Source organism: Glandiceps talaboti, chromosome 7, assembly GCF_964340395.1.
Source record: "Glandiceps talaboti chromosome 7, keGlaTala1.1, whole genome shotgun sequence".
In the NCBI taxonomy this organism is placed as follows: domain Eukaryota; kingdom Metazoa; phylum Hemichordata; class Enteropneusta; family Spengelidae; genus Glandiceps; species Glandiceps talaboti.
This window is the reverse complement of record NC_135555.1, coordinates 2,134,979-2,150,751: the sequence shown is the minus strand read 5'-3', so window position 1 is coordinate 2,150,751 and position 15,773 is coordinate 2,134,979. Positions and strand designations below refer to the sequence as shown.

Sequence of the window (15,773 nt, the reverse complement as noted above, 5' to 3'; positions counted from 1 at the left end):
TTTAGTTATCTGACTTCTATTCACTTATCTTGAATTATTCTGAATTATCTTGAAATCTCGCAAGTTATCTGACTTATGCTGAAATATCTTGAAATCTCATTATCTGACTGATCTTGAATTATCTTGAAATCTCAAATGAATTATCTGACTTATCTTGAAGTCTGAAAGTAATTACCAACAGATTACTCCAAAAAATGACAAAATGAATAAAGGAGAAAAAATAACATTTTTTTGTAACGAGGGATTGTGAAGACATTATATTTTATAATATTTTCTAATTAATAAATTATGATCACACAGCAAAACAATACCCATTTTTGATGCATAAGAGCTATGCTTTGTGATTATCACAGATCCATAGTCCAAATTTAGGACTGAAACTTACGACAACTTTCATTAGTATAAACATAAATGAAAGGTATACATATTTAAACTAAGAAAGAAAGTACTGAAAGTGGCACAAGCTGAGTTTATAAGTTTTTTACTAAAGTGAAAATACCTACATCCTAGTATAATGTTAATGTTAATACATGTCTTCTATAACATTATGATTCAACGGTGTTCTGGCATTTCTAGAACAGTTGATTGCATAGTATAGTATCATGGATGTCCTGAACATCTTTGATAGTATCATAAATTATGTCATTGGATCATTTTTGGTTATATCTTAATACCAGGTTTGTGTTCAGTCAATCACAAGTGGTGGTTAAGTATACTTGTCTATAAGTAACTCAGTTTGTGCTCTTTTAACTTAATTACAGATAATTGTGGTATTATATAACTACATTTATCTTAATTAAACTACTAATACTCTGTAATTTCCTTTAAGGCGTTTGATAATGAAATAAGACCGTCAAAAATTGTGACTAGATTGTCAGTAAATGTGACATGAATGCAGAATTAATTAACAGCAAATGACTCTTCTCTAAATTTGATTGTTTTCTTTTAGTGACATGAAAATGCTAATTACATAAAAATGAACTCTTAAAATACCTTTACATTATAAATGTTCAAATTGACATATTTCTCTCTCTCTTACACATGCAAATCAGACAACCATTTTATTTTGAGAAATAGTCGTTACCTTGACAATTCAGATTTTTGACATAGACACAAGAATTTGAACTCTTATCTTCCTTTCAACATTTGAAGATACATGTACATGTAAGTTACCATGGAAACACCTCATATGACATTTGGAACAGCTGCTGTGGCATAAAACTGTTAGCAGCATCTCCACTTACATCTATGGCTGACTGGATAGATAACTCTTAATCAGACATCTCAAAAGCATTACTTAAACAGCTGTTAAAGGTCAAATATCTCGTTAAAGGTTAAAGGTCAAACGTCTACTAATTAACATCAAAGATATCTATACTGTTACTTTATAAAGAGATCACATGATTCATTTGTTCTATTGCCTTTACCTTTCAGTGAGGTCACGAACCCTATTTCGTTGTAACTAAGTCACCTACATGTATATATAAAGGGGAAAAGGTAATCCCAAAGATATGATCACATGATTCATTTGTTCTATGCCTTTACCTTTCAGTGAGGTCACGAACTCTATTTCGTTGTAACTAAGTCACCTACATGTATATATAAAGGGGAAAAGGTAATCCCAAAGATATGATCACATGATTCATTTGTTCTATTGCCTTTACCTTTCAGTGAGGTCACGAACTCTATTTGTAACTAAGTCACAGTAACTTGAAAGTGAGAAAGGGTAATCCCAAAGATGGTCACATGATTTGTTTGGTCTATGCCTTTACCTTTAACTAAGGTCAAGAACTATAGACAACAGAACCTCTTAGTGTGACAGGATGAGAAATAGCACTCATGATGACTTTACATTGTTATTTACCAGGAAATGAAAATAGACGTTCCATTTAGTGCTTATCAAGTACTTGTATATAGGCCTAATACTACATTGTAGTTGGTGTTAAAGTAGGTGAAAGCTACCTATAATTGTCAGTATATTCTACCACCATTTCTCTCAAACTATGTACTTTAATGTACAGGAAATTGTGTACATGTTTTGTGTAAATGACACTCTACCATGCTGTATACTTCTTCCAATTTGACGTGACACAATTTTAAGACAACTAAAATCGCTAGAATGCACGACAACGTTGGTGAAATATGTTTTTTTTTGTATAACTGTTATCTTTCCTTGAGGGATTAATAAAGTCAAACTCAGAAATTGTAAAAAACTAAGGAGAAAATACTTGTACTTGTCCAAATTACTTATGTACTTAAAACTATAAATTGTTCCCTCCTTCACTCCAGAGAAGTACCAGCGACATAGGGGGTCTTGTCAGTACAAATCAGTGAAGAATACTGGCACTGATCCTTATGGATGATATGCCACAAAGGTTTTACACATGGATGAACAAAAAGACTAGAAAATCATATATTAATTCAGTGTGCAAGCTAAAATGCATGTATTTGAAAAACAAATTTGAGAGTAAAAATGTTCTTGCTATTTTGCCTCAGCGCCATGAGATTGATTACTTACATCTACTCACATAATATTGTGATGTAAAATTGGAACTATAGTAAAAATCTTGCATATAGTGATTGAACACCCAAAGTGTTCTGTAATTAGTACAAGATCAGTATGAAAACTGTAAATTCAGAGTACTGACTGACCCTGGAGGGTTAATCTCAAGAGATTATCTGTAAAATAGCAATATAATAACAATTTTCAATCTGAGTGATTTCGTTCCAAATTAGAATTTCCAGCTGCCATGCTGTGTGCCGTAAGCTATATCACTGCATGACTGACTTGTGAAGTATCTCTTGGAGATTGGGAACACATCATTTCTACGCTGTAAGTTTCCCATTATTACAATATGTCTAGATCATATTAAAACACGGTTTGAGCACGTGATGTTTTTGTTTGTTCTCCTGTGTTCGATAGAACAAAAATCAACACATACTGGGCAATTTGCATAAAATATAATCATTATGTAAATTAGTGTGCATAAAATTGCAATATACATTGTATGGACCTCACTCTATGAGTGGGGGAGGGGGGGACAACATAATTATAATGCAAATCAAATGTATTATGTGCATGAAATTATAGTATAAGAACCCATTCTATTGTGCTGGGATAGACAAAAAACAATTATCATGCAAATTAGATATAATATTTGCACAAGAACTTCATTCTATGGGGGGGTCAAAATAATTATCATGCAAATTCAAATGCAATTTTTACATAAAATCATATGGCTCCATTCTACAATGAAGAGAATGTGGAAATGATAACACAATCTATTGGTCTTAGTCAAATAATACAGTCGTAAGTTCATTCCAAAATATTTCTCTTTTGCAGCCGGGGAAAATACGAGGGGCTTTATGACTATGAGGTGTTTTATGACTATAAGAGGCTTTGTGACTAAGAGGGGCTTTGTGAGTTGACTGTGTAGTAGCCTAATATGTGAGCTTGTATTACTACAAGACAATAATGAGTTGTAACAAATTTCTAATCTCACGTTACGGTTGAATGATGCTGAATATTAAGGAATACCTTTGCAACCTTATTTTACTTAATTCGAAAATGAGATCGATCTGAACTTTTTGACCCATATTTCAAACTATGCCATACCACTGACTCATTAGAAATGTGTTACCCTGATATATAACAATCAGACAACAAATCCTGTATTTTCTTTATGAATGTGTGTAACTTGGCTTGTATGTGCTTTAAAATAATCAAAATTGTATAGTTACAATGTCTTGCCTGCTATAATAAGCCAGTGTTTTCAAACATTCTCTAATCTGAATACCGTTGGATTCTCTATGTGACTATTGCATCAACTGAATAATTAGTCTGAAAGATCGAGCCGTTGATCAGTTTAGGTAACCACTTGCTAACTATAGGTTGAAGCATACTTGCTTATGCAGAAACAACGATGGCTCATCCAGGCTTCTGTACAATGTGTATCAATTAATGTACACTGTTTTACTTGTATAAAATTGAGGCTGTACTTATTCCATTACCAATATGATATTTCACCACTGCTGGAAATAATTGAACTTTTTTTCTTGGATTATTATTCTTTCACTTTTTTTCAAAATTCAACCAGTTTGAATTTTGAAAAAAAAGTGAAAACTGGAAAACAACTTACAAACTTTCCAGGAAAACACCTCAATTATTATTAGATGTATGTTTATCGATAAAACTTAGCAGTTGAAATATAAGGGTTTTGTCACATGCTGTCTTTGACTCATAGTGACAAGGCCCCTTATGTCACTAACATTTTACTTATCCTACTTTTGTTCACTTCCATATCTACGATCTGAAAAAAAACCTAGTGTTTCTGGGGGTTTTCAAACACACAGGATTATTACCAATGAATCTTGATAGATTAGGCTTCCATACACCCCCTTGCACTCAATGCAAACTATATTTAGTGATGATTATCTCTCTATTTGCCACAAATCAAGTCAACAACGTATCATTTTAGCTTTCTGGTATAAAGTTCCCATGTATAACAACCTGTCTATGTGAAATAAATAGAATGCTTAGAAACAGGTTCTGCTGTAAAGGAATGATGTCCACACACAACCAAGTACTATAAGAACAACTACTCATACTTTATTGACATCTAACAAAAACTCCTACAGATCACACAGAAACAAGGGTTTATATAGGTTTTACTACATTCCATACATATTGGCGCAAATTTGGTATTGACCTTCATATGATTGGTCAATTAGGAATAGGTAGGATTGTTTAAAATTGTCTGAACTTGAGATTAACTAATTTGACATAACTTGATTGGTTATAAAGATTGCAGTCAGGAACCTAAATTTGACTCAAGCTCAGTGTATATTTAATTCCCAATAGTCTACTTATCCTATTTTATCTTCAAATTAAAATCCATCTGTGTTGGCAAACCATAGTATTGGATCTTGCACCTGAGATGTTTGACTGCACACTTTAGTTTTTATCAACAGATTGACCCGTTATTAAGATCACAACACCTAACATACAGGTCAACAACTTACCATGTTGTTTTAATTCTTCATCACTTTCATCATCTTCTAAGTCAAGTGTATTTTGTCTAAGTTCGTCTGATAGCAGACATTTTCTGAGCTCTGAAAACCATAAATGATAAAAGAAATATATATTTGAAGTAGTAACTGATACAAGTATTGGATTTGTCAAGTACATCTAAGTAAGTAGCACAAACTGAGTTTATAAGGTTTTACTCAAGTGAAAATACTTACATAAAACTACATCCTAGTATAATGTTAATGTCAATATACATATCATATGTCAATCCAATGTCAATACAATGCATGTTACATGTTAATGTCAATACATGTCATATGTCAATCCAATGTCAATACCATACATGTTACATTGTAATGTCAATACATGTCATATGTCAACCCAATGTCAATACCATACATGTTACATTGTAATGTCAATACATGTCATATGTCAATCCAATGTCAATACCATACTGTATACATGTTACATTGTAATGTCAATACATGTCATATGTCAATACAATGTCAATACCATACATGTTACATTGTAATGTCAATACATGTCATATGTCAATCCAATGTCAATACCATACATGTTACATTGTAATGTCAATACATGTCATATGTCAATCCAACGTCAATACTATACATGTTACATGTTAATGTCAATACATGTCATATGTCAATCCAATGTCAATACCATACATGTTACATTGTAATGTCAATACATGTCATATGTCAATACAATGTCAATACCATACATGTTACATTGTCATGTCAACACATGTCATATGTCAATCCAATGTCAATACCATACATGTTACATTGTAATGTCAATACATGTCATATGTCAATCCAATGTCAATACCATACATGTTACATTGTAATGTCAATACATGTCATATGTCAATCCAATGTCAATACTATACATGTTACATTGTAATGTCAATACATGTCATATGTCAATCCAATGTCAATACCATACATGTTACATTGTAATGTCAATACATGTCATATGTCAATCCAATGTCAATACCATACATGTTACATTGTAATGTCAATACATGTCATATGTCAATCCAATGTCAATACCATACATGTTACATTGTAATGTCAATACATGTCATATGTCAATCCAATGTCAATACTATACATGTTACATTGTAATGTCAATACATGTCATATGTCAATCCAATGTCAATACCATACATGTTACATTGTAATGTCAATACATGTCATATGTCAATCCAATGTCAATACCATACATGTTACATTGTAATGTCAATACATGTCATATGTCAATCCAATGTCAATACTATACATGTTACATTGTAATGTCAACACATGTCATATGTCAATCCAATGTCAATACCATACATGTTACATTGTAATGTCAATACATGTCATATGTCAATCCAATGTCAATACTATACATGTTACATTGTAATGTCAATACATGTCATATGTCAATCCAATGTCAATACCATACATGTTACATTGTAATGTCAATACATGTCATATGTCAATCCAATGTCAATACCATACATGTTACATTGTAATGTCAATACATGTCATATGTCAATCCAATGTCAATACTATACATGTTACATTGTAATGTCAATACATGTCATATGTCAATCCAATGTCAATACTATACATGTTACATTGTAATGTCAATGCATGTCATATGTCAATCCAATGTCAATACCATACATGTTACATTGTAATGTCAATACATGTCATATGTCAATCCAATGTCAATACAATGCATGTTACATTGTAATGTCAATACATGTCATATGTCAATCCAATGTCAATACCATGCATGTTACATTGTAATGTCAATACATGTCATATGTCAATCCAATGTCAATACTATACATGTTACATTGTAATGTCAATACATGTCATATGTCAATCCAATGTCAATACCATACATGTTACATTGTAATGTCAATACAAGTCATATGTCAATCTAATGTCAATACCATACATGTTACATTGTAATGTCAATACATGTCATATGTCAATACAATACATGTTAATGTCAATACATGTCAACACATGTCTTCTATAACATTGTCTCTTGGCATTGTTAGAATGGTTGACTGAATGCAGTATAGATTTCCTGAACATTTTTTGATATTGAAAATTAATGACCATTTGGTTAAAACAAAGTGGGCTGATATTATATAATGACCTGGACATGCTCACTTGAAGTCTCCAGGCTTTTTTCATTCTTACTTTGAATACTTTTTATTTCTGAAACACAAGTGTGTTCATTTATTTATTTGGGTAAAGTGTGCTGGGGTGTGATACAGAAAAGTATTGCACAGGTGGAGCATGCAATTCCTCCATAGCAATATACAGGAATATAATAATTATATGATAACATACGTTAACGCAAGCACAGTGGATACATCTAATCCGATTAAAGGCAATACATGTACTTAATACCTTCAAGGTATTATAGTATGTATTTCAGATTAACATCACCTGAGGCTATTTAGTATCTTTTGTCAATATGAGAGTGTCTGAGTGTTTTTTTTATAAGATTTTATTTCAGTTTATGTAAAAGATGCTATGTAGGTTTAGTAGATGATGAGTTTCATTTTATTTTAGATTTTCCAATCATTATGCTATAAGAAGAATTTGACTTAATGTGTGTATTTATACAAACTATGCAAATAGGAGAATTTTCTGTACCTTACTTTGGTTAAATTTTTGAACTGTTGTTTACATATCTTGATATACATGTATAAGAAACAGAACTTGAACAGCATCTTGTCAAATGTTGTTTTTGTATTTGATTAGAATTTTGTCAAATTCTATCACTGTATTTGAACAGTACGATTTTTACGGCTGTTCCTCACCTTAATTCTACCTATAGTAAATATAATATTGTAATAAATTTCACTTTTTATTTGACATTTACCTTCTTTAACCAGGTCATCTGCCCAGTTATTTATTCTTGATATGTTTCTGTTATAGGCATCTTGACCCGCTTCCAAGGCTGAAAAATAACAATAACCATGCATCATTGTCATTATCAATATCTGGATACTATATCAACACAGTCTATCAAGTGTGAATGAAGTCTAATAATAGTCGTCTTCCAAATCTTTTTCACAATACTACATATACATAATGTGCATATTGTTGCATTGGTGAAATAGGGCCGTATCTGCTATACAATATAATAGCAGATAAGACCTTATTGCACTGACGCAATGATATGTATGTGTATTGTTGGGTTTTCCTACCACAACAGCCTGTGTACTAGCTGAGTTTGACACTACTACATTCATTCACATAACTGACAAACAGGCAATTTTGCTACCTTTGAAATTGACCACAGGTCACACAGCACCAAAGGTGGTGTGGAACAAGAAGAACTTGTCCAAGACTACAGGTATTGTCATCCTCTGTTTTTGTTTGGCAAACTTTTGAATATAGATCTGAGGTCTTACTACAAGACAACAGTACATTTATTGGTTGACTCTGTGTCTGACTCTCAATAGCACTTTATTCATTGTTGGCAGTACACTTTCCATATTTCTAAATCTATATCATATGGTTTAAAAGTTTCTACCTTTTACTTTCAATTTGTGTTCAAAAACTCCATGTATACATGTATAATTCATTTATAGTTAAAGAAGACAGGAACTTTTTAAAATTAAAAGATTTCATGAATACAACTTGTAAGTGGGTAAAATCGTAAAATAAACCTTACTTTTGACCTCAGTTCACGCACACAATCAGAGACACTTTGACCCCCCAACACACACACACATGCACGCACACATGCACCCACATACATACACATACAATGTACACACAAACACACACATACATGCATGCATACATACATACATACATACATACATACAATATTACATACATACATACACACATACATACATACATACATACATACATACATACATACATACATACATACATACATACATACATACATACAGTAACACACACATACCTAAATCTACTACTGTTGTCTACTACTGTAATATTGGGATTCTAAATCATTCAGAAACAAAATATTGTGATATTCCTTGATTCAAAGCTGCTGTTGAATATATGGCTAAGTTACAGAGGTCTAGGTATGCACACACCATATGTTGATAGAGGTCAAAGGTTACTGGAGTTCACAAGGCTGGGATACATTCATTGTAAACACTTGAGTGTTTTGAGTGGCTGCATTCATTTGATGACAGGGATTCAGTTAACACATTGCGCAATGTACATGTATGTTAAATTACATACAACTCAATAATGAGTGTTCCCTTCATCTAATGATACATGTATGCATACAAGATACAAAAATTGGTAACATATCAATGATCTGTTTGATCAATCAATCAATCAATCAATCAATCAATCAATCAATCGATCGATCGATCAATCAGTCAGTCAATCAATCAATCAATCAATCAAGAACTAAAATTCAGTATGAAGGGATTATTTTGGGTTTTGATCTTGCCCAGAATCCATGCTAGCTATAGTGTATTTCCAAGAGTTACTATAGAACATTGCTTATATTCCAGGGTTTCAGTTTGCATTTTCTTACATATGAATTTAAAGTTGGTACTACACCAAAAGGTTTGGCTAATCCTAACTTTTAACCTGAGTCATCAGGTCTTGTTTTAGGTATGAATTGCCTATAACTTTATGATCCCAGGAAGAAGACCTCAGGAGTCTGGTTGACAACTAGGATTTGCCAAGCACTCTGGTGCAGTACTAAGTTTAAATCTATTTGTAACTGTATTCATCTACACAGACAAGTAAAAAAACTAAGTTAATCGTCATTCTCCTAAGGGAGTATTATTTGCAAACAAGTAATTACTAACTGTAGTTGGGAGAAAGATGATTCATATATGTATGTAGTATAGAGCTTGCACCATGATACACATTGAATTTTATAACCATCAAATTATGATATCGTATTTTGGTTACTAATAAATTCAATCAACACCATAGTCTATACTACCAAACCTCTCTCTCTACACACAAATGTACTTTAAAAACCATTTCTATGTCACTATGGCAACTCATATTTCATGCTAAATTATATGCATTTTTAGTGCTCTGCATTATGTGACTTTTTAGCTGAATGAAATTTCTATTACAGACTGTACTACCACTTTTAATTACTTTGAATTCCTAACAAATTTTAATTCTAAGGTAACAGAAGAACAAAACAGCATGGGTTCAGACCGGGTTCTCAGACAGTGTTACAGAAAATTATCTGCGATAGCAAGCTCTTGAGAAGAAAAGAGTTATGAGATTCTGTCAATAGTAGTTTATATTAAATACTGATATATAATTTCTGAGGGAATTTTTTCCAAAAAGGTATTGGTATTACAGCTACAAGTTTTATCATATAATTCAACCCACAGCATATAGAAGCTGTGTCTGTTTGAAACATAGACAACTGATACCCTACAGGGACAGACAACCTTGATGAAGAATTCTTAAAAGTTGCAAATAATTTTTGCCAGACAGCTACAAGAACCAGTCAGACATTAATTAATTAGTTAGTAAAAATTAATATATATTTCTCATTGAAATTCCATGATGACATTTGTGTGCTTCCTGATGTCTATGTTTGAACTGGCAAAATAAACACCATTATAATATTTTGCAGATTAACTCATATTCCATATGATATGAGTAGCACATTAATTAACAGTGCCCTGTGTACAGACTACTTGGATTGTATGTGTTTCCCTTCCCATGTGATCACTAAATTTGACTCAAGTTTAGCTGGTCCAGACACTTGGCTATCTCACTTGGCAATGTGGCATGGCTTAGAATATTCTGACATTGTCATGTCAGGATAGCCAAGTTTCTGGTGCTAAGTTAAATTGATTAATAATCAATATATAACTTGTATCTATCAGAGTTGTCAATCCAAACCCTATCCCGATCCCTACTAACATCTCCCTTATTTACTCATAGACTCTTTCGTGTAGGGTTTACTAATCCCAACTCTCCAGCTCATTCACACAGTTGTATAGACTACCAGACTACAGTGTTTTCCAGACAAAGATGGTATGAATAGTTCCGTGCAGTGTACTACTAAGTACGTAGGGGGTTTCAGTTACATGACAATGAACTAAACTAGACTTCTGTTCTGTTAGATGAAAAACTTGGTCACACAAGTTTAAATTCTGTCTAAATTTCGTTTACGATCTGTTTTTGTTTTTTGTTGTTTTCCTCTGCAAATTCATATCTCCAAGAACAAATTTATCGTCGGTCGTTGACCTTGGGTATAATTCACCTCTGTCCGACTTTAGTTGAGAGATATAGTGAACATAGATCACAATGTAGGCGTGTATCATATAGAACGGTAGAGAACTAAGTACGTCATTATACGGTTTACGCGATATCGATCTGTGGTTTACGAACTGCACATTGTTTGAATTTAAGGCATTTGCAGGACTCGTATTTAGCTATAAGGCCAGACAGATAAGCCGACATAATATAGACATAGTTATTTCACACAGGTAGTAAATCGCCAAACACTTGTCTGGTCACTATTCAATGTGACTGATAGTGATACATAGCTAAGGTTAACCACCGTTCATCCGTTGTACATCACCGCCGCCTGCGACAGGTTTTCTGTTAAAATAAACCATTCGTGAATGACAAGCTTACCTTCATTGACCCATCGCTCGGCCCAAGCATCTATTTGTGCCCTGCTTCTACTATACACGTCATTTTCCCCGTCTAAAGCTGCAGAAAGGGACTGCTTCGTCCCATCGTTGATCATGATTAGTCTAAATATGCCTGGAGCATTGGGTCAAAGTTCAAATTAATATATTGTAGGTCACTTATACAGTACGTGGCGCCCTCTTCCACCAAGTAGACAAACAAAATCGTATCGTTTTCAGCGCCTGTCTACTCTCTTGTATCCACGTTGTCGCCAGAGTGAAACAATATTTTATGCTGAAAACTCCACACTTTCTAGAGAAACCTTCCACGGAAAAGTTATTTTTTGAGAATTTGTTTTCTCCCTTTATTCTATTTGTTGCTTTACAGGTAATTGCATCAAAACATGAACGAAAACTAAACAATGATATCCACCCCGGACACCCATGATCAACAAAGAAGCAAACATATAGAGGCAGCAACGCTGTATTTTTCAAATCAATTGCTGCACTTTGTAATGATCTTTTATGGCACCCAAATGAACACAAAAGAAACAGAAATAACAAAAGGAAAATAGAAAATTCGATTTTGTGCTGCTTCTTCAGACAATTTTTAATTTTATCATGTTTTACCAATGGACAGTTGCAGTGGGTAGTCGTATACACTGTAATACCAGTATATCCAATAGGGAATCCAAAAGAAGTTCCCTGTGATTCATTTCCACTGTTATACTGTCATAGCTAGATTTCAGCTAAAACAAACAAACAAACAAACAAACAAACAAACACACACATACACATACATACACATACGCGCGCGCACGCACACACATACAACAATAACAATAACAATAACAACAACAACAACAACAACAACAACAACTAAGGAAATGAATTTAACCCCCCCCCCCCCTCCTTCTTCTAATAGCCATTTCTACAAGACTGAAGTTTCGATCTTGTTTGTATAAGCTTACTACAACACCTGTTCATCCCACAGAAAGAGGTCCAACACCGTTCGGGGTCCAAGTAATACTCTTTTTGAAAGGTATGGTGCACTCAAAATGTATGGGTTTCAATAATATAGATTTAATCATCTTGGTGACAACATATAACTCCACAACGATTTTGTTATGTAGTAAACTTCTAGTATAATTTACATTCAATGGGATTTGAGCACAGTATTAGTGTTTATCCGAGTCGTTGGTAGGCCTGTCGTTATTGGTTTTATGTTTATACTACTTGATATCACAGATAAGATTTGGCAAGAGATTGCGGCTACCATTGATGGTGATTTGTATACATTGATGATATAGTAAGTTAATGCATAACTATGGAGCAAAACAAGTTTTGAGGATAGGAGATAATATTACAAAGGAGAACATCGAGGGGTCCTAAAGGATCACTTTCTCATCATGTCACACAAAATCAAAATGGTCTGTCCGGAGCGGTGGTCCAATGCCACTACAAAATAGCAGCTATATAGTAGGTGGTGTGTTAATAGAGAATTTTAGGTGGGTGTACCTTAAATATGTGTGCACTACACTAGACTCTGATGAGATGTATAATCTTCGTAACATGTGTAGTGTCAGAAACACAAATTACATATTTTTTTATTGTAGATATTATATAGATCTAGATGTATGGCGTACGTTAGAGCTCAGTTTCATCATGATTGTGGACACCCACCTCTTCCACCCTATATTGTTTCTTGCATGCCTTACAATTTGACAACTCTGGGTATTTTTTTGCGCCGTCCTCTCTGTGTATTTTGCAAGTGATGAGGTCAATATGTTGTAATGATCAGAACTTTTTTTGTCATCGACAAAAATAGACAATTACATTGTATGTTAAACGAATACCTATACTGTACACAATTCCTAAAGGAAAACGTCACTGCACTCGTTGCAACATGCATATATGGTTCATATAAATCGCGTGCAAACAGAGACCAAACTCGGCAAATCCTTATTAAACAATAGGCCTATAACCACATCCGTTTGCATTGGCAGCAGTCCAGAAAAAAAAATATTTTGTGATGTTTTATCATTTCTGGTACGAAGAAAAGATTGACGAAGAAAAGATCAAGTTTATGAAGAAAAGTTATAAGTACATGCTACATTTGTATAACCATCACATAGAAGAATTGGGATTCGCAAACATTAGATTCAAAATGGGGCATCCCGGAATATTAAATTAAAGCATCCATGTACGTGCAACACAGGTTTATAGAAATAGCGGTACCAGTCATTGAGGGACTCCCAGTAACAAACATCGTGGGCGTATATTATGTTGAAAAAAAAGATTAATAGTATTACAAGTGTAGGTTCAGTAGCTACTAATGACGTACCGGTTGTTGGCACTTGTCATTAAATAGCTAGGCCATATAGTGGTGTTACTTTAATTGGTTCAGGAATACATATCTGTTATTCCATATACTGTTGGTATTGGCTATACGTACCTAAAGTTGTACAAGCTGAGTCTACAAGCATTTTACTCATTGTGAATATACTTACTTACATACCTTTATTAGACTTTTCTAGTACAATATTGATGTCAATGATATGATATGCATTATAACTTCTATGGCAGTATAATTGTCATGTGACATGTCCATGTTGTTAGAACAGTTGACTGCACAGAAGCGATTTCCTCCAACATTATTATCATAAATCACGTCATCAGAGCATTTCTACTAGTTCTACATGCTGTATCTTAATATCAGGTTTGGGTTCAGTCAATTGTAAGTGATGGTTAAATATGCTTATATAATAAATGAACACCTTCAATATGCAGCCAAAATTACACCACAAAACATATAAACTGATCAGTTTTTGCCAGTCCGAACTGAAAATTGCGTTAATGTTCAGACCATTCTCCACGCACTCTTCAAAGTTTCCCTAAATAAACTCAATTCAGTCCGTTGAAAAGTAACAATCGATCACTAACTGTTTGTGCATATAACTTTACATGAATTATTCAATTATTCTAAAATGATGCTTGATTGGTCATGGCCTAGGCATCCCTTCGCTTTCCATAATATGGTGGTGAAAAAGTTAACTTCGTTCCCTATTCTGTCATAGGGTCCCCATGCATACTTTTGAATATTAGTTAATTCATACAGTATAACATTCGGACTCTATCGTAAGCCCCGTTGTAAAAACTATTCTTATAGTGGTTTCAGGTTGCACACACTACTTTATTAGTATAAACGCTTTAGAAAATATGTCACCAAAAACAAGTCGCATTTTAAAAACGAAAGTATGGCGCATATCATCAGTGATTGCCACAAACTAACACTAATCCCAAAGGGTAGGGGATAGCTATTTTATTTGCATTCATGTTTTGCTATCCGTTCAGCATGCTTAGTGTTACAAGCTTTCACGTTGTCTCTTACAGTTATATCTGTTCTTATTTTGACACCATAAACAACCACTTCAGTGTTCCGAATGAGTGAGTTGTAAATTCTTATACATGTACATTTTCACAGTATGCACTACACTGTCATCAGTCCCTTGGGATATTCTTTTTAAAGTTTCACAATCTTGAAAAGTTTTGATTTATTTTATGCTAGTTTTCAATGTAGTCCCCAACTACTAGTCATTTCTGGGCTTACCGTCCGACCACAGTCCCTCGACCGGCCATAGATCCAGGGTCTTTGCAAATTAAAGATCCTACACGTGTATGGTCTATGATTTAGTCTTTGTTTTAAAACACTAATTAGATTACAATACATTGGTATACTTAATGAGAATAAGAAACAAAAAGGCGCCATAACTAGTCTATATAGCACAGTATGATGTGTGGGTATTCGATGTACTGTCTGTCTTTACCACAATGCCAATTATCAAAATAAACGAACTTGATTGTGAATGAATAATGAAACAAAAAGACGCCATAACTAGTCTACATCACAATATGATGTGTGGGTATTCGACGTACTGTCTGGCTTTAAATTACAACAATGCCAATTATCAAAATAAACGAACATGAATTGTGAATGAAGAGAGAGTTTGAACGTGGAAGGATCATTGGTGATACTTTGATAGTGGGAAGGGTTACAAACATATAAATACAAAATAGTATAACATATTT

The 15,773-nt window shown here is 33.5% G+C and overlaps 1 protein-coding gene across 1 annotated transcript in view; it reads right to left on the bottom strand.

Annotated features, from left to right (window-relative positions):
- LOC144437875 (amine oxidase [flavin-containing] B-like) overlaps positions 1-11,788 on the bottom strand; it is a 53,814-nt gene extending 42,026 nt beyond the window's left edge. Inside the window, exons 1-3 of the mRNA XM_078126909.1 lie at positions 11,689-11,788; positions 7,946-8,023; positions 5,023-5,112 (exon numbers count right to left, since the gene is read on the bottom strand). The gene's annotated coding sequence lies outside the window, so the exon portion shown is untranslated. The remainder of the gene's footprint in view (positions 1-5,022; positions 5,113-7,945; positions 8,024-11,688) is intronic.
- Between the last annotated feature and the right edge of the window lie 3,985 nt (positions 11,789-15,773).